Raw genomic sequence first — 18,966 nt, 5'->3', positions numbered from 1 at the left:
CCCCCCCCCCCCCCATTGTAGACCTACATTTAAAACTTACCCAAAACAGAAAAAAAGCATATAATCCGGGACTTAATCTGGTTAAATATTATTGTAAATGACAATTTTCTATCACAGAGATGTAAACAAAGCATGTCGCTTACACACCAATGTTCTTATACACAGCCCAATGCAGGGAGCAAATATTTTTCAAAAGGATTATTTTACATCATCTTCAGCCTATCTCAACATATCTTGACCATTAAAAGTTAAATTCAAGTATAAGTATGATGCTGACTCAAATCAATACAGCATGTGCATTGCTAACCACATGCTATCTACTGAAGATAGCAACATTCAGATATGAAAATTAGGCAGGGCCTAATCTTTTAGATGTTTTCAATTGAGTCAAATGGCACATGTAAAAGTTGAAACAAATGTTAATTATTCCAGATCTATATTCAAGTAGGCAGCACCATAATGAAACTTACTCATGGACACAGTGCTAGAATATTTCCTGTAAGCTTAAAGTCAACACTTCAGTCTAAAGCAAGCCATTTTTGAGCAAATTTCCAAGTCGCCATATCTAGCCCCCCCCCCCCCCCCACATTGTAAGCCTACATTTAACAGAAAACTTACCCAAAACAGAAGAAAAGCACTTAATCCGGGACTTAATCTGGTTAAATATTATTGTCAATGACAATTTTCTATCACGGAGATGTATCAAAGCGTGTTGCCTACACACCAATGCTCTTACACACAGCCCAATGCAGATATCACACCACCAAATAAATCCCCATAGAAATTCACCTCAAGAAAACATCATTTTTTCTTCGCAAGAGCGACTCAGTTCTTAGCGACAGCTATGATGGTTGAAAATAGCCCTAGCCTGATCCCTCTGACTGGGAAAAAATATAGGTTGACCGTCATTATTTTTTTACGACTGGCCCTCGAAGTCTATGTCTGGGAATTACCAAATTTACCTCCAAAATCATGCCAGTGTTTCTATACAGAAACGACTGCTTAAAAATCAAAAAAAATACTCGATCTCTGCCATCTGTGGTACACTTGCAGGATTTGATATTTAGAGAATAAAGGTATTGTTTTTAGCCGCTGGAGTGCATCTATCGTCTCATATAACACGGTCGACATCATTATTTTAAGTAAAACAACGAGGCGAAGCCGAGTTGTTTTACGCCGAAAATAATGATGTCGCCCATGTTATATGAGACGATAGATGCCCGACAGCAGCTAAAAACAATACCTTTATTCTCATTCTTAAACACTTCAATTCAAATAAAAATATCAATCAAATTAAATCCTACATTTTGCAAAGAATTATACCTAGGGCTTAAAATTGATCAGTCCCGTTGTTGCTATGCGCCTCCGATTGGTTCAAATAGCGATGCACACATAGTCGATGCACATGCGCTGACCCGTGTGATATCGTGTCATATCACACAGGTAAGAACCAATAAGATTACAGGAACATTCTCAAGTGTTTAATAATACTAATCATGACCAATCCAAAGTTATGCAAATTTCTGCTCATTTTAATGCTTACTTTAGGCTGAGAAATGCATTCAGGGCGCACGACCATATAATACTATTTGGTGGTGTGAAATCTGAAGCATTAGCATGGCAAGGTCCAATACCCACATACAATGTTTAAAACTAAGGCAAAGGGTTGATTCAATCCGGAATTGTGATTCAACATAACTGCATGTTTGCAACCACATCAGGCTGAAAAAAGACTCGGACCCTTTGTTCAGAGGGGTCAGATTTTTTTTTCGGAGGGGTCAAAATGATCCATTTTCACTCTATCTGAAGAGGTTTCCTATACACTACTCCCCCCTCCCCCTCTTTTTTAAAGGGGGAGCAGGCTATTTGCTAACAATAGATTAGATTCAATCATTGTGGTGCGATCATCCCACCATAGACGTACAACTCTGGGCAACATGCCCTGGGCGCCACATGGAGGGGGGACTGGGGAGCCAAAATGACCAATTCAGCATCAATTCTGCACCCCTCCAAGCAATGAAAATCAACATTTTCGCACGCTCCACATGCATTTCAGCACAAGTAGTCATTTGAAAGATCAATTTAAGACCGATATTCAACTTCATTACCAAAATTAATTAGTGGTAGGCCCTATTGCACACTCCCCGCACAATTGTTTCAAGTTTTGGAGGCCGGGGGGGGGGGGCACCATTATGTATCCTTAGCCCCACAACCCCTAGCTATGCCACTGAGTCCAAGTCCAAGTCATTTTGTCTAAGTCACAAGTAAGTAAAGTGCAAGTCAAGTCACAAGTTGTGACTCAAGTCACAAGTCTGGCTGCAAAGAGAGTTTTTTTCCATATTTGGAGACAATCTTGCTTGAACGTTGTAATTTTGAATAACCATGCTATGATTTTGAAGAGGAAATTATGAGTCATAAGGTTGACTATTAATTTTTTGTTGGCAAAAACAGCAGCAGAGGAAAAACATCGCCATAAATATCCTGTTGGCGTCACATGCAAATGTACCAAGTCTGGTAATACCCTCTAATCAAATTCAAATATGATACAACTTTGCAAAGGGTACTGTTTACCAAAATGCACACACCAGTAAAAAATAAAAAATAAAATCAATTTTCTCAGAATTCCCTAGCTCCCCTGAATGGCGACAGTTTGTATTTTTCAGAATATTTTTTGCTTAATTCAGCAATATGAGTCCAGCACCTATTGGTGATGGAATAAAGTTACGATAGAAATGTGCGAACATTTTTGTCATATTGAAGCTAAAATGGTGAATACATATGGTGCAAAAGTGAAAAAAATGTGCCTGATGAAGTCGCATGAAGAGTGCAAAAATTGGCACTTTTTAGGCTACTAGTAAAATGGTCAAATACAGGGATGTAGCTACAGTGGGGTAGAGCCCACCACTCAGTTTTGGAGCCAACCACTCAGCTCCAATTTTAGCACTGGAGCCCACCATTCAGAGGCAAAAATTGCTGAATTAGTTAAGAACTTGGTCTATTTTGGCAAACAATTTCCAAATATGCAAGATTTTCATCAAAAGCCACCCAGCACTAAAAATATCCTAGCTACAACCCTGGTCAAATATATGAGTTAATTTGATGAGAAACCCACATACAATGTACAGACATCAACAGTTTGATGACTGTATGGAGACCATCATCAAAATATTAAAAATATTGCATTCTGTCATCCTCCAAACCCCCTGAGATCTATTCCTATGGGAGGGACTGTACTCACAGTTTTAAATTTATAAATAATAACAATTCCCTTTAAAAGGAAAGCCAGCCTCAATGTAGAAGAGGTCTTGTAATTAGTTTTGGTCAATGTGAAAGGCATTTTTAGGATCACGCTTAAATCTACATGACAGTCCACCAAACCATCAACGATGAGAACATGCACACTGAAACAGCAGAACACATCAATTCCTAATCTCATGTCAACTCTTTTAATTCATTACATGTACTCCAAATTGTTCTGGTCTGTTTGTTTTGTTGTTGTTGTTGTTGTTGTTGTTGTCGTTGGTTTTTTGTCTTTTCAGCTTTTTACCCACGATATCTCAATTTCCAATTTTGTAATACCAGAACTTACGAACTCAATATCTTCGCTTAGGAATGTCCGATTTCACTGCTTTTGATATATATACTGCTGGTTTGAGTTTACTTACATGTACATTTTATTTTAAAATAACTTAATTAATTCAAGCAATGTATAGTTTAAGCCTACTATATTATAATAGATAGTGGCCAGCACATTTATAAAGGACTGGTTACTCACTACAATCTTCACTCTTAAACTGTGTTTTTCTGAATGTGCTGATCATGTTGATTGCTAGTCGGAAACTCCCTGCGAAGCTATGGACATGGCATCTTACATACTCCATTCTATAACAGTCTGCCTAGTGCCTTGTGTGTTTCTCTTCAATCATTTTGTTGAATGTAATTTTATGAATCAAATAGTTATGTGTCATTTTATTTATAATAAAGAAGTTAGTAAATTAATAAAGTAAGACAATTTATTTATCTATAAGTGCATGTCAAATGGGGTACATTGTTCAATACTATATGCATAAATTATGCCCATATTATAGCTAGGCCCTAAAAACTTTATTTTGCATCGGATTTTTCCCGTTGAAAAGACAAAACTGATGTTTATGATAGCAACCATTTCATCAATAACATTTTGAGTCATTTTTATCCATAAAGCGACACAGGATATGATAGATAACTACTTTCACATCAATATGGTCCATATGATCACAGATTGTTGAGAATCTGTGATATGATCCGAGGATATGATGAAGATTTTGATTCTATAGATCTGTTATCAACATGATATCACGCTGTTCAGTGGTCAAGGAGTAAGGACCCCGGTCAAGGACACTGATATGACATCATAGGTGATGTCAGATTTTCTTCTGCTGACCATATGATGCTATATATATTAACTATTATTGTTACATTTAGGCCTTTAAACTTTTAAAGTCATAATTAATTAGTTCAAACATAACTTTGGTAATACTCACTGCGTTTTGTTCGTTGAAACGGCAAAACATACTTACTTTTCCTAACAAATCAATTAAAATATTTTTAAAAAATTTAACCCCAAAAAGTAAAAAAAAAAAATCATTCCAATACCACTAAAATATAATCTCTTGAGTAAACTGACCCCAAACCTGAAACAGGTACCAGCCCGAATGGGCTGGCGAAAAAGAAAGGTGTGTTTTTTTTTGTTTTTTTTTGTATTTGTAGTGTCCCTGACCCATGAGCTAAATGCTAGGTTGGCATAAAAAAAAAAAAGGGTTATTTTAGTACCTGGAATTTTCAATCGACACTTCGACTTTCATCAGCAGACTGGCAACCCAATTCACAGGTCAGCGACCTTTCGGACACTTGACCCCAAAATCGGGTCGTACACTCTAGGTAGCTTGTATCAACCCCCGTCTCTGTTCAGCGATGGCTGGTTCACTCTGATATGATGGCCTCCTTCACACCACGCTCAAAATATCTGGGTTCCTTGTCCAGAATTTGAACTTTGTCCAAGTCTATGTGATGGCCGGGAGACTCGATGTGGATGTGTTGGGAAACCTCAGACGAGGTGGAGCTGGGGCAACAGTGTTCCAAAAATCTGGTGCGAAAAGATCTTTCCGTCTCGCCGATATAAGATTCGGATCACTGACCCTTACGGGTTTGTCCTTGGCATGGAATGAAATAAACCGGCCCGCTATGTCCTTCTTCTCGGTTTTGTCTTTTGGGGAGACAAGCAGTTGTCTTAGCGTTTAGGTAGGCTTGAAGCTCGCTCTTATGCCGTAGGCGCCAAAAGATTTAAGGTTTTACCGTCGTTACTAAACCTATCGATGAAATTTTTTTAAATTGACGTATTTTGTACATTAATATGTGTAGATAATAAATCAGGAAAAAAAACAGGGGGTGCCGGACCTCACTTTTGAGGTACAGCCGTTTTAAAAGAGGTGTACATTTCAAAAATCTCTGTACACTTCAATGGCAAAATCAGCAATTTGCCCAAAATATATCACCTTTTGCGTTGTATAAAAAAATTGTCGAGACAAAATTTTTTTAATTTTATATATGTTATGAAAAAGAAAAATCTCTGTAAAATCGCGCAAAAAAAATTGGTGGTACCGGACCTATTTTTCGCGTAAATTGACCAAAATAGGTCAAAAATGCATTTTTTCTGCGACATCATGCGCAGTTAATTGCGTACATGGATATTTTGGTGTGTGCCAACGCGATGGTATGAAGCGCGATCTGATGCCGGATCAGCGTTCATTTACGCATATGGCCAAAAAAAAAAAAAAAGGAATTGTCTGTTTACGCAGGAAAGTTTTCACTGTAAAAAAAAAAGTTAAGAAGGCTAAGAAGTGTCCATAATTAGGAACAATTATAATGATGTCGACTATTAAGGCTAAGAATATTAAAAATTCTTAACCTAATTCTAATTTGGTGTATTTTGGTCACAAACGGGTGTAAGAAAGGCTCCCATTCTGCAAATATATTGGGCCAAAGAGTTACACAAAGCGAGTTATTTTCAGCTGACTCGAATGACCAAAAAGAGGATTTATTAAACATGTTAAAGCGAAGCGTTTGACACCATGGGCGGAAGTGTTTGACTATAATAGGCCTACAATTATTATAGGCATAGGTCTACTTAGCATGCTTAGTGCCGTTTATCGAGAGGAAAACTTTTGGTCACAAAACTATAGGCCCACGGAATTATCTCGAGGTGGATTCATATCATCAATTGTTGCAGTTCAATTAAAGCAAAGTTAAACGCTGGGTTGCCTATAGCTATAGAAAAACGTTTGGCCAATTATGATATCATTTTTGTAAATGTATGACACATTTTTTTTTAAACTGAATAGTTTTGATGGTGTTGTCTATATCGCATGCATTATGAATTCAGTGCACGTAGTAGGTCTTTGCCCAATAACACAAAATGCTTTAAACATTTAAATGGTGGATTATAAACTTTTAAAACATTTTAAAAATAACAATCAAAAACATTGAACACTTGCTGCAAAACATATTCTAAGTTGGAACAATGTTGCCAAAATAATTATGTCTACAATAACATTTTCACAACATGTTTTTAATTTTGTTGTAGTGTTTCATTATGAAACGTTCTACAAACGTATAACCTTTAAGGGATCTGGAATGAGCGTTTTGAGCGTTTCGACAGTATTTTTTGTGGGACATGAGACATGTGAGAGCACATCAAACATACATGTATCGAATTGCATTCTGAATACGAAGAATGTCTTTCTGATATCAAATAATTTTCATTTTTTGAAATTCACGATATAATTCAAATTTTATGACAAATTATTAAAATTTGATATTTTTCATACGGTATTCTTGATATACAACAGTCCTCGAATTAAATTTTATAAATCGAATGACATATTCTTAAATATATGTACCTGGGAGGAAAAGCCGACGATCAATTGAAAATTTTGACCTTTCATATTGAAGATATGGATTTATTTCCCCAAAAGACCTAATTTTTTTTTGTGCTTTGGGGAAAAATCCATATCTTCAATACGAAAGGTCAAAATTTTCAATTGATTGTCGGCTTTTCATCCCACCTAAATACATTTTAAGTATAAATCATCAGATTTATAAAGTTTACTTCGAGTACGGTACTGTTAAATGTCAAAAATATCAATTTTTAATGATTTGCCATAAAATGTGTATTACATTGAGAATTTGAAAAGAGCATAATTATTTGATATCAATAGGACATCCTTCGTATTCAGAATGCAATTCGATATACACAGCCGTTTTCGCCAAACGTTTGTCAAACAATTGCCGATCACAAACGTTTGTCAAACATTTTCGTAAACACCCGTAAGCGTTTGGCAAAGCGTTTTGATCGCTAAATGTTTATCAAACGTTTGGCGAAAGCGGCTATGTATGTCTGATGTGCTCTAATGTCCCACAATAAATACTGTCCAAACGTTCATACCCTACCCCTTAACAGGCCTATAATATACCGTAGTGCTTCCCCAACATTTAGGCCAAAATATTATTAAAACAAATTAACCAATTTAACCAACACTCGTTTAGCCTAATGTTTAAAAAAACACCCTGATTCTGTGTTTGTTTGGTAGGCCTATAACTTCATACCATCTATTGGACCCTGATGTCGTAGGCCTACTTTGGGAAGGGGGTCCAGGTCCGTTATTACTGGAAGCACGCTGGCAAGATTTGGTTTGTACATTTAATATCCACCAAAAAAACGTTGACAACGTAAAGAAAGCAGCAAGTTTAAAAAGCCCCCACCTCGGCTCACTTTTTGAAACTTGGTCCCATTTGTAAAAGATACTGATTTAAACTTTGTCATAATTATCAACTTAAAACATTTCCAGAAGTGTTATGTATCTTTAATGTGCCGATGCGATATTGAGTTGTAGGCATTCTGGAACGATCAGAAAGGTTATTATGTTGTTCTTGGCCAATATCCTATATATGTTTTGTTTTATAATAAGTAGGCATGTTAATGGCAATGATGCTGTTGTTTAAACGTTAAAAACACCGATTTGCTGTTGATATTCAAAATGGGACCAAGTTTCAAAAAGTGAGCCGAGGTGGGGCTTTTTAAACTTGCTGCTTTCTTTTACGTTGTCAACGTTTTTTGGTGGATTTTATTTCTTTTATGAATGTAGCCAAGTTTGGAAAGTCATCGGTTACGAAGTACTCCATAAAACGAATAAAAGCGAAACATAGATGTTTGAAATTATATGTTATCCTTGATTTATGACAGTAAATAATTTAATAAAACTTTATCAGCCGTTTATTTTTAAAACTTGCTGGTCACAGCTACCGCATGACTGTAATGTTAATAGGGATACATATACATTTTAATAAACTTTATTCAAGGCAACTAAGAAAATGTAAATATGAACAAAAAATACCCAATGTTGACGATGCCAGCGAGACACAGAGTCAGTGCGATTTACTTCAAATTGAAGCTGAGAAATGCGTGTATATGTAGCAAGGCTTATACTACGGAAGCGTCTAAGTGCCAAGACTTAGCAAGATAATTATGCTTTAATGATTGTAGTTTTTGTAGCCCTGCGGGGCAATCTAGTTGGATATCCAAATTTCGCGGTTGATAGTTTTTTGTAGCCCTGCGGGGCAATCTAGTTGGATTTCCCTATTAAGCGGCGGTTGTTGGCGATCTTTCGCGGTTTGTAGTTTTAATTTCCCTCGTTTTTCATGCCAACCATGATTGTGGTTTTGTAGCCCCTGCGGGGCAATCTAGTTGGATATCCAAATTTCGCGGTTGATAGTTCTTTGAAGCCCTGCGGGGCAATCGAGTTGGATTTTCCTATTAAGCGGCGGTTGTTGGCGGTCTTTTGCGGTTTTAATTTCCCTCATTCTTCAAGCCCTGCTCTCTATCGGGGGTTCCGTGTGTCTGTGGTGGGGACAGTCCCTCCTTTTAATAGGCATTTGGGTATTTTTGCCGCTTTGCTAATTTGCCTTTACGTAACTATGACTTTAGTGGCCTTCCATATTTGGTTGTATCTTTTTGGATACGTTTTTGTCCCTGCTGGCCTTCCATACTATAATAATTTTTCACAGGTCTATAGAGTGTATGCAATAAACCAACCGGAACGGTATAACAATTGAAATGACAGTCATGTTGGAATACAGTTCTACGATAGCTGAAGATGACAAAGGGACAGGTCTCTAGATCGATTCAACAACCATTCATACATATCACATGTTTTATTGTCCTATTATCATGCGAATCGCCCGTGGCAGGACAGAACTAAAAATGAGAAAAATATTGGTAACATCTTGCTTTGATATAAAAAAAAATATCATAATAGCACTGGATGATTAAAATTGTGTTATCCTTGATTAATGACAATAAAATTATTGTTTAATAAAATATTGAAAAAATAAGTTGGTCATCGGATTCGAACGAGTCCCCGGATTAGGAGTTCAATGCCTTAACCATTACACCACGAGACTCGGCTGCGAAATAGCGTGTCGATGTACAATATTTATTATATGAATTGATGTGTCGTCCGAAAAGAACAAAAGAATTGTGAAAAACTTGATATTTTGGCGAATGGGGTTCGGAATTTGTATGTACGGTATTTCAGAAATTGCTAGGGTATAATTGGAAGTGAATCTGAAAAAGTAGTGTGAAGGTGATAACCAGGTAGACCTGTAGCAGTGTCTAAAAATTCTGGATCAGTATGATTTGCAACTAATTTTCGCTATGAAATACCGCGTGAAATGGAAGCAAAAATATTTGTTTATTACGAACAATGATTGACTGTAGGATTGGTGGCCCTTTTGAATTAATGAGTTGTCAAAATATTACACCTGGGACTGTAAATAACATTTAGCATGGTTTTAGATACATTTTGTACCCAGCGAAAAATAACATCGAACAATAGAAGTCAAGTGTTTTAATGTTAGCTGTAAATATAGTCTCGCGGGAGCATCTGTTATTAGTCTTCTTTATCAGTCTTTTTTTTTAAAAACTTGCTGGTCACGGCTACCGCGTGACTCTAATATTACTTAGAAGCGACCACTTTTTTTTTGCGCCAGCAAACATTGTTTTCTTTATTTTTTGGCCCTAGTTATCGCCGGTGCGCAAAAATAGCATTGACACGCACAATAAGAATCGTTCTCTGCGATGTCTGCAACGCATAACGCCGAATCTGACGCTGGCGTCACGCACGCCTTTGAAAACAGGCGCAATAGTCAAGTCGAATCGACTGACGACGGTAAAACCTTAAGGGTAGGCGAAGTGTTGTTGGTCGAAGCAACCAGAAAAATCGATTTTCATTCTCTAGATCAATAAATTATTGACAAATAACACATTGATGTTTTGCAAAAGTTCATTCTACAAATTATATAATTTGAAAACTTGCTTAATTTATTGTTGTTAATGAATTATGTACATTTTACAAAAGTGTTGTTGTTTCAGCCCTCTTTACAACATAACTCAACAACCACAGGACCTACAAAATTATTTACCGGTATGTGATATTTGAATTCTTCTACACGCTCGCAAGGAAATGAGCAATGCAATTTTTGCCAAAGCTCATTACCATTCGCAAGATGTTGTGAACTACCAAATCGCAACACTTTTAAATTGTGTATTACCTTAAGTAAATTATACATAATTCGTCATTTTGGGGGTTCAGTTGCTGAAATAATGAAGTATAAATAGTAGGTATGCAAGGTGAATTCAAATTTGCCATCAAACTGCATCATTTTATATATCAAATTAAAGCCCTTGAGTAAACAAAGCCAAAACTGAAAACCGTTTTTTCATAGCACTTTCCGTAGCAAAGTTACATCTTGTCAAAGATTGACTTTCATCAAAAAGATTCAGCTAGCAAAATTCCCCAAAACGGCACTTCGGGGGTGTTTCTAGATCTTAGTCCAGGCTCCGATAAATTTTTTATTTTCAATTGCCCGATCGGGCAAGCTAAGGTCAACTTTTGCTTGCCCGATTATGCCCGAATATTTTTGTTGTATTGTAATAGCTAAAATTGCCTAAAAATATTTACAGTGTTATCATAATTCTATGCTTCGGGGAATATCCTGGGATCAATAACAGTGGAAATTTAGTTGCTGGCTTGTCAGGAAATATATTTTGTACCGGATACTGTTTGTTTGTCAATCTGCATTGCTATTAATGCAAGTAAATGAACACAATAATGCTGTCATTGCACAATAATTTTGCAATTGCCCGGTCGGGCAGGGTGTCTGATGATTTAGCTTGCCCGACAGTATTTTCAATTGCCCCGGGCAATCGGACAGGGGATTTATCGGAGCCTGTCTTAGTCTCATTATGATAGCAGCTTTTTTTAATGGAACTGCTATCAAAATCCCTCTAAAATTCCATGTGCGATTGTCTTATCATCATAAAAAATCATATATTTGGGTCAAGTGAAGTATAGAAAACATATTTATGTAGGTTTCCTTCTTCGGCCAGTTGTTTTAAATTTCTATGTAAATATGCATTGACATTTTCGGCGAATTTGGCTGACTAGCAAATGTGTTAACTAAGGTTTGCCTGGGATACCTTAGTCCGAATAATCAGACCCAGAACAAAATATTAATTTCTGACATGATCGTGTACTGGGTCTGAACTGTTTCCATATGAAATCTAGATGGCAAATTGGACAATAGAAGCACATGGTTCTACGTGACAGCTTTTTAATCCCTATTCAGGTTACGTGAATCATGCTATTGTGGACCATCCTTCTGATACCTGAGTGTTTGGACAAGCGGAACGGGTTTTTGTCTACCTCTCTGTTTGTAAACAAACCAGGAGGTCGAAATCGTCCTCCTCGCCGAATACGAAAGTCAGCGTAATAGTACGGCACTAGGGATACCTATAAATAGTCAAACCGGGACTCAAACTGGGTACATATTTTTCCTTTCTGTACACTGCCAATGCACTACACAAATCCATATGGATTCGCCCGGTTGATGTTTTACGAGAATCTTTGCGCGAATCGATTTCGCGGATTCGCGTCAGATCTGAGCCTGTTATTTAATTTATTCGGACTAGATATGCGGCTCAGTCTCCTTGCCGTTCATGACTATCATTTGGCATGTGCCTGGCAAGCTCAACTGAAATTGAAGCTTATAAAAATATTTCGTACAATGTATTAATTTATATGTATTTAGTGCAATTACAATGTATTAATTTTATTATTATTATCATGTTCATCATGACTCGAGCAATCATCATGTCTTTTCATGATGATAATAATTTACACTCACAGTCACAGAATAATCCAAGACAGATCGTCGGTCAGACAGAAGATCATACAACTTTTGCAATTAGTGCTTTACCATACACTTTAATGTTTACACATGTAATTATGTAGAATATAAACAAAAATATAAAATTTCTAGTTACCAAAATACGGTCCAGCATTGAATTCCGTGCAAAGTGCAACTGCTCACTGCGCAAGCGTAAAAGGCGACGGGCTGAATTTAGACGGTCAAATTGGTGTCAATTTTTTAAGGACACGTCGAAGTGAACGTTAATTTGATTTTTGTGATAGAATTGATATCGTAAAGTTATACTTTACCACGAAAAGTGTAAATATTTTTGAAGAGAAAAACAGAATGTCTTCACGAGAAGGACCACGAGCAGTGGGGAGTGATGGCAGTGATTTTACACACAGGGAACAAGTTGCATCACAATATGTTATCAGGTAAGCTTAAAATTTATATCATATCATCATGCAATGATAGGTATGCTAGGTGAATTCAAATTTGCCATCAAACTGCATCATTTTATCAAATTAAAGCCCTTGAGTAAACAAAGCCAAAACTGGAAACCTTTTTTTCATAGCACTTTCCGAAGCAAAGTTACATCTTGTCAAAGATTGACTTTCATCAAAAAGATTCAGCTAGCAAAATTCCCCAAAACGGCATTTCGGGGGTGTTTCTAGATCTTAGTCTCATTATGATAGCAGCTTTTTTTAATGGAACTGGTATCCAAATTCCTCTAAAATTCCATGTGCGATTGTCTTATCACCATAAAAAAATCATATATTTGGGTCAAGTGAAGTATAGAAAACATATTTATGTAGGTTTCCTTGACCTTGACCAGCCTGTTCTTTTAAATTTCTATGTAAAATATGTATTGAGTTCTAGGCGAATTTGGTTGACTAGCAAATGTGTTGACTAAGGTTTGCCTGGCATACCTACAATGATGCATATGGCATGCATATGAATATACTATTAGGCCTGAAAGCAAACCTTAAAACACATTTGTTGGTCAGCCAAACACAACACATATATTTTACATGGAAAAGCAACTGACAATGAAACCTACATAAAGTATTTTTATATGTTATATTCTTGACCCAAATTTAATTTATTTTTGTGATGTGACTGAGAATTGCTTGAGAAGCCTGGCCACGAATTTGCTCACCAATATCTGTATGTGTCTGAAATACTACACTTAACACATCACTGCCTGCTGGAACCTGATGTGTACACACGTATATAAAGGGTTCACAAAAAATAACTCCCCCCTTAAAATTACGAAACGTTTCTTTGCATAACGTGACATACATTTCGTTGATTTGAAAAGTTTAAAAACCTGTGAATAAAGGAATCATTTTCCTACCCTTCCAAAGTTCTTTAAAAAATTATCTTTTTGTTTTGACCAAAAATAATCAAATTTTCCAAAAAAGATGCTTTCAGAAAAAGTTGCACTTTTCCACATCCTATACATGTAATGTACAAAAACATTCTCGATATCAATGTTTTGATTGATTTAATGGTGTTTTTGTTTTCTCTAATTTTTATGTATACGATAACCTAGTCACTCATGTAATCATCTTGCAGTATAAAACAATGATTCATTGACATGTACGGGGTATTTCTAGAAGGTTTTATTAAGCCAGTGTTTCAAAAATGGTGAAATCAATTTAGGAGTTACAAAACATTTCTTTGCATAACTTGACATTCATTTTGTTGATTTAAAAATTTTAAAAACCTGTGAATAAAGGCATCTTTTTGCTACCCTATCGAAGTTATTCCTTCTCAAAATCCGTTTGTTTTGGTAAAAACTAATCACATTTGTCAAAAATGATGCTTTAAAAAAAGTTGCACTTTTCAGCATCCCATACATGCAATGTACAAAACTTTCTCGATTTCAATGTTATGATTTATTTAATTGTTTTGTTTTCCTTCACATTTCTGTCTCTGATCCCTTAGCCACCCATGCAACCATCATGTAGTGCAAAATAATGATTCGTTGAAGCTAATTTTGACATAAATGAGGATGTTGAAAAGTGCAACTTTTTCTGAAAGCATCATTTTTGGAAAATGTCATTATTTTTGGCCAAAACAAAATGATTTTTAGAAGAAAAAACTTTGGGAGGGTAGAAAAAGGATTCTTTTATTCACAGGTGTTTAAATTTTTCAAATCAACAAAATGTATGTCAAGTTACAATGTATGCAAAGAAATGTTTTGTAATTTAAGGGGGGAGTTATTTTTTGTGAACCCTTTATATGTTAGCTTCACATTCGATTGAAGGCCATGAAGGCTATACCATTGCATTCAAAATCAAAATATAGTTGAAATCACTGAAGCATGAGTGACATGACACTGTCACCATAAAAGCAATGGAAGTAAATACAGCCCGTCATGAAATCGCATAAAAAAATTTGCTAAAATTGCACTTCAACTAAATTTTAGACTGTTCAAATAATTAAATCTAGGCAACCTTTACTCAAAAGGTACAGTTGACACATTGAACTTAGAGTTCACAAAGATCAGTTATTCACCCCAAGTTTTTGCTGTCTATGAACTGGAATTTTTAAAATTGTTCTGGAAATTCTGAATATGAGGAATGTTACACTCTTGATAACAAATGATTTTTTGAAATTCGTAAATACAAATTTTATAAATTTAAGTGTATGTAGCTAGGATGAAAAGCTGATCATCAATTGAAAATGTTGACCTTTCATAGTGAAGATATGCATTTTTGTCCCCAAAAGACCTACATTTTTTTGGTGTTGTTGGGAAAAAAATTATATTTTCAATACAAAAAAGATCAAAATTTTCATGATGGACAGCTTTTCATCCCAGCTACATACACATTTTAAAAGAACATATCATTAGATTTAAATGCAATTTACTTTGAGGACTGTAAAATTTCAAAAAACAGGTACCGTATCAATTTTAATCATTTGCCATAAAATGTGTATTACCGTATATCGTGAATTAAAAAAAATATATATATTTGATATCATCAGGACATTCCTCGTATTCAGAATACAATTTGATATGTCTGATGTGCCCTCAGGTCCCACAAAAAATACTGTGCAAACATTGCTGTCCAAAATTAGTTTTGTACGTACATAATTTTTAATGACTTTTATTTGCCCATTTCTTTTCAGTGTTCAACTGAAATCCAAACTAAAGACTTACCTGCTTCTGAATGCATTCCTCGCCAGTGTTCAAGGGATTCTACTCATCTGGTCTCACCTCAAAATCATCCAGGTGGAGCCGTTACCATGGCAATACATGTGGTTCGCATCCTTAATCCCATCGTTGATTGGGCTCACATCATTACCACGCAACAGACAAATCTACCTTAGACTGAGCAATGCTGGAACTGTGGCACTGGGGATGGGAGGAATGCTATTTGGAATATTGCATCATTTTGATGCATTGAAAGAGTTCTTAACAAAGGGAAAAGCAGATGTTCTTGTTGGTGATACTGTGCCTCTTGTTGTGTGTTTATACTTGGTGTTTACCGTGATGGTCGGACTTTATTTATTGACTTTATATTATGCTAATAATTTGATAAACGCTTGGTCTTCAAAGAAAGCAAGATAAAAAGAACACAATGAGTACTACAAGTGAAGCACTATTATATACTATCGGGTAGTACTTGTAGATCAGGGCATGTTGCTTTTGTGCAGTTCTTTAAGATTGAGGACTTTAAAATAATTTGAGTTGGGAACAAAACAACAAGTCAAGGAGAATTTGGACAAGATGCTACAGAGCCTACAAACTGTAGAAATTTTGCTTGAAAAATAACAACAATGGGCTGTCCCACTTGAAATCCATACACCCGCTATGGAAGACATAACATTAATCTTCCATACAGAGAGGCCCTGGGGTACCTGAATGGGCAATTCCATTTGAAATTTACACCCCCTGTGATGGGAGATTCATGTTCTTCCATAAGGGGTGTATGAATTCTAACTGGAATAGCCCACTCCTAAGTTGCAAGCAGTAAAAGTGATTTAATACAGTAGAATATATGAAATCCATACATCCCCTAAGGAAGACATTTAACCTTAATCTTCCATACAGGGAGTGTGAGTTCAAATGGGGTTACCTGAATGGATGATTGATTCCATTTGCAATTTACACCCCCTGTGTGGGAGATTCATGTGCTTCTGTAAGGGGTGTATGAATTCCAATTGGAATTGCCCAATCCTTTGCCAGCAGTAAAAGTGATTAAAATAATAGTACAGTATAATTTAAAAATCCATACACCCCATATGGAAAACATTTTAACCTTAATCTTCCATACAGGGAGCATAGGGAGTGTGACGTGACTTTAAAATGTGGTTACCTGAAGGGCAACTCCATTTGAAATTTACAGCCCATGTGAGGGAGATTCTTGTTCTTCTGTAAGGGGTGTACGAATTCCAACTAGAATAGCCTGATCCTTTGCAATTAGTAAAAGTGATCACAGTAGAATTTTCAGGGCCTCAGATTTGAGTTTGTGTTAACAGGGATATATTAATGTTGTCAGGTCTATGTAATAACTTAAAGGCACACAGATATGCTTGGGAGTTGGGACATTAAAAATTTTTGTGTTAACGAGTTTCCAAATTTACAGTACTGACCTGGGTAAGTCCCACGCCCAGCAACTTAGTAAGAATCCCTTTTTTTTTGGAAAAAAAATCAAGAAGGAATAACATGTACTGAAACCAGGTGTACCTCCTATCCCCCACCAAATGTTGGCCCAAAGCCTGCAAGATACATGTATGTCACAAATTTTTGGGGTGGCAGCCGGCAGTTAATATAGCATCGCATTTTGAAAGTTGTATAATCACTGGGTGGACACTTTGGCATTTAATGGAATGAATACAGTGGAACCTCATGAACATAAATTTGTAAGGGCCTTGGATTTTAATTAAATAGTATTTTGTGTTATCATGGTTATCAGGTCTTGATAATGTATAAATTTTATGCTTCAGACGTTTTTGTAATCAGGAATTTTGTGCTGACAGATTTTGTGTTAATGAGTTTCCACTGTATTTGCTCAAAATGGCTATTTATTTTTGTTCACCCCATGTAAATGTATCAGATGTTTTGACTGGGGTAATGAGAAAAGTGCAAGTATTACCTTTCTTTCGATACAAAAATCTGAGTTTTTCATAGAGAAAAATGAGGGATGATGTTTTGATCTGGTTATACACCTTTAAATTTGTTTGAAAAATAATAGCTTGAAGTAAATAACCAAACAGTTTTAAGGAAAGTGAATTGGATGTTACAAGTTGTGAGTAGGCCTACTCCCTATACATACTTGCTTGTTGAACACTTGGAAGGGGCATTTTGTGATTCTAGCATTGACATCTTTTTTAGGACATGATTAAACAGATGTACTACATGTAGATATCCACAAAAATGCTGGCACTTTCAAAATTTCAGTTGATTCAGATATTGAATTTATGAGTGACACATACAATACATCATACATGTACAGTATTACAGTGTCCCATAGGCCAATGTATTGTAATTTCTGGTTGTCAAATGACCAAAATAATATGCAAGAAATATATACATGTAATGTGCACAAAAATAATGTAGTTTTAGGTTTCTGAGTGGTGGTATGAAAATCTTTTTTTGGAGTAATATAAGTGGGAGGATGAGGTTGTAGATCACAAAATGCCCCCTAAGTTTATACTAATTTGTATCATTAAGGAGGTACTACACCCCTGGCCAATGTTGTGCCTATTTTTGCATTTTTCTCAAAAATTATAGCACATTGGTGACAATTAAGATGTGTATATTATAGGGGCAAGGACTACAACTACTGTCCCACTAAAAATTCAGCAACTCAAGGGAAGTAGTTATTGATTTATTGATCAAATATTGGTTTTCCCTCATTTTTGACTGTACATGTAACTCCACAACTGTTGTCTTCGCTGAAATAAAATTTTCAGTGCAGTAGTTGCAGTCCTTGCCCCTATAATATACATATCTTACTTGTCACCAATACGCTATAATTTTTGAGAAAAATGCAAAAATAGGCACAAAATAAGGCAGGGGTGTAGTACCCCCTTAAATCAAAGAAAAACAATCTGGGCAATTAAGTTTCTTTGGCTGCAACAGTTTTTATTAATGAGTCTGTTCTTGCCCTGAAGAGCAGCTATAAAGTAGTCTGGTCTGGAAAATGTCCAGCTTAAATCATAACATTTAATGTACATGTAGTAGGCCTACATGTACATACAAACATTAACTGCCATGAGAGAGGCATGGGCGGTTAAGTAAGTAACTATTATAGGCCTGTGACAATCTCACAAACATTGGCGCATAGCATGGTTTTGAGATTATCCAAGAACCTATATACAGTTACCGTGGAAACTCGTTAATATGAGATCGCTTAATACGAGAAACCCCCTACTACGAACAGTCACTTGGCCCCGATTTTCCCCTATTATTTACTCTACAAAATAAGCTGTTTAATACAAGGTAAATAACACAAAATCTGCATAATACAAGCACTTACTGTCAGTCCAAGCTTTTGTTTTCTATTGTTTTTACGATGGATAAAACGAGCTAATTTCTCAAGGTAAATTTATGAAGTTGTTATCTTTTTTAAGCTTAGTATCGAACTGATATTTTGTGAAGAACAAAGTGCTTTTGTCAAGTGGGGGAAAAATATACCAGCAATGGCATTTTTGCGCCCATTT

General features: G+C 36.0%; 1 protein-coding gene across 1 annotated transcript in view; it reads right to left on the bottom strand.

Moving 5' to 3' along the window:
- LOC140140435 (uncharacterized) overlaps positions 1 to 12,483 on the bottom strand; it is a 32,839-nt gene extending 20,356 nt beyond the window's left edge. The window contains exon 1 of the mRNA XM_072162196.1: positions 12,422 to 12,483. The gene's annotated coding sequence lies outside the window, so the exon portion shown is untranslated. The remainder of the gene's footprint in view (positions 1 to 12,421) is intronic.
- Positions 12,484 to 18,966: the final 6,483 nt, after the last annotated feature.

The sequence above is a fragment of the Amphiura filiformis genome, chromosome 19 (genome assembly GCF_039555335.1).
Source record: "Amphiura filiformis chromosome 19, Afil_fr2py, whole genome shotgun sequence".
Classification (NCBI taxonomy): domain Eukaryota; kingdom Metazoa; phylum Echinodermata; class Ophiuroidea; order Amphilepidida; family Amphiuridae; genus Amphiura; species Amphiura filiformis.
This window is presented reverse-complemented; position numbering and strand designations above follow the sequence as displayed.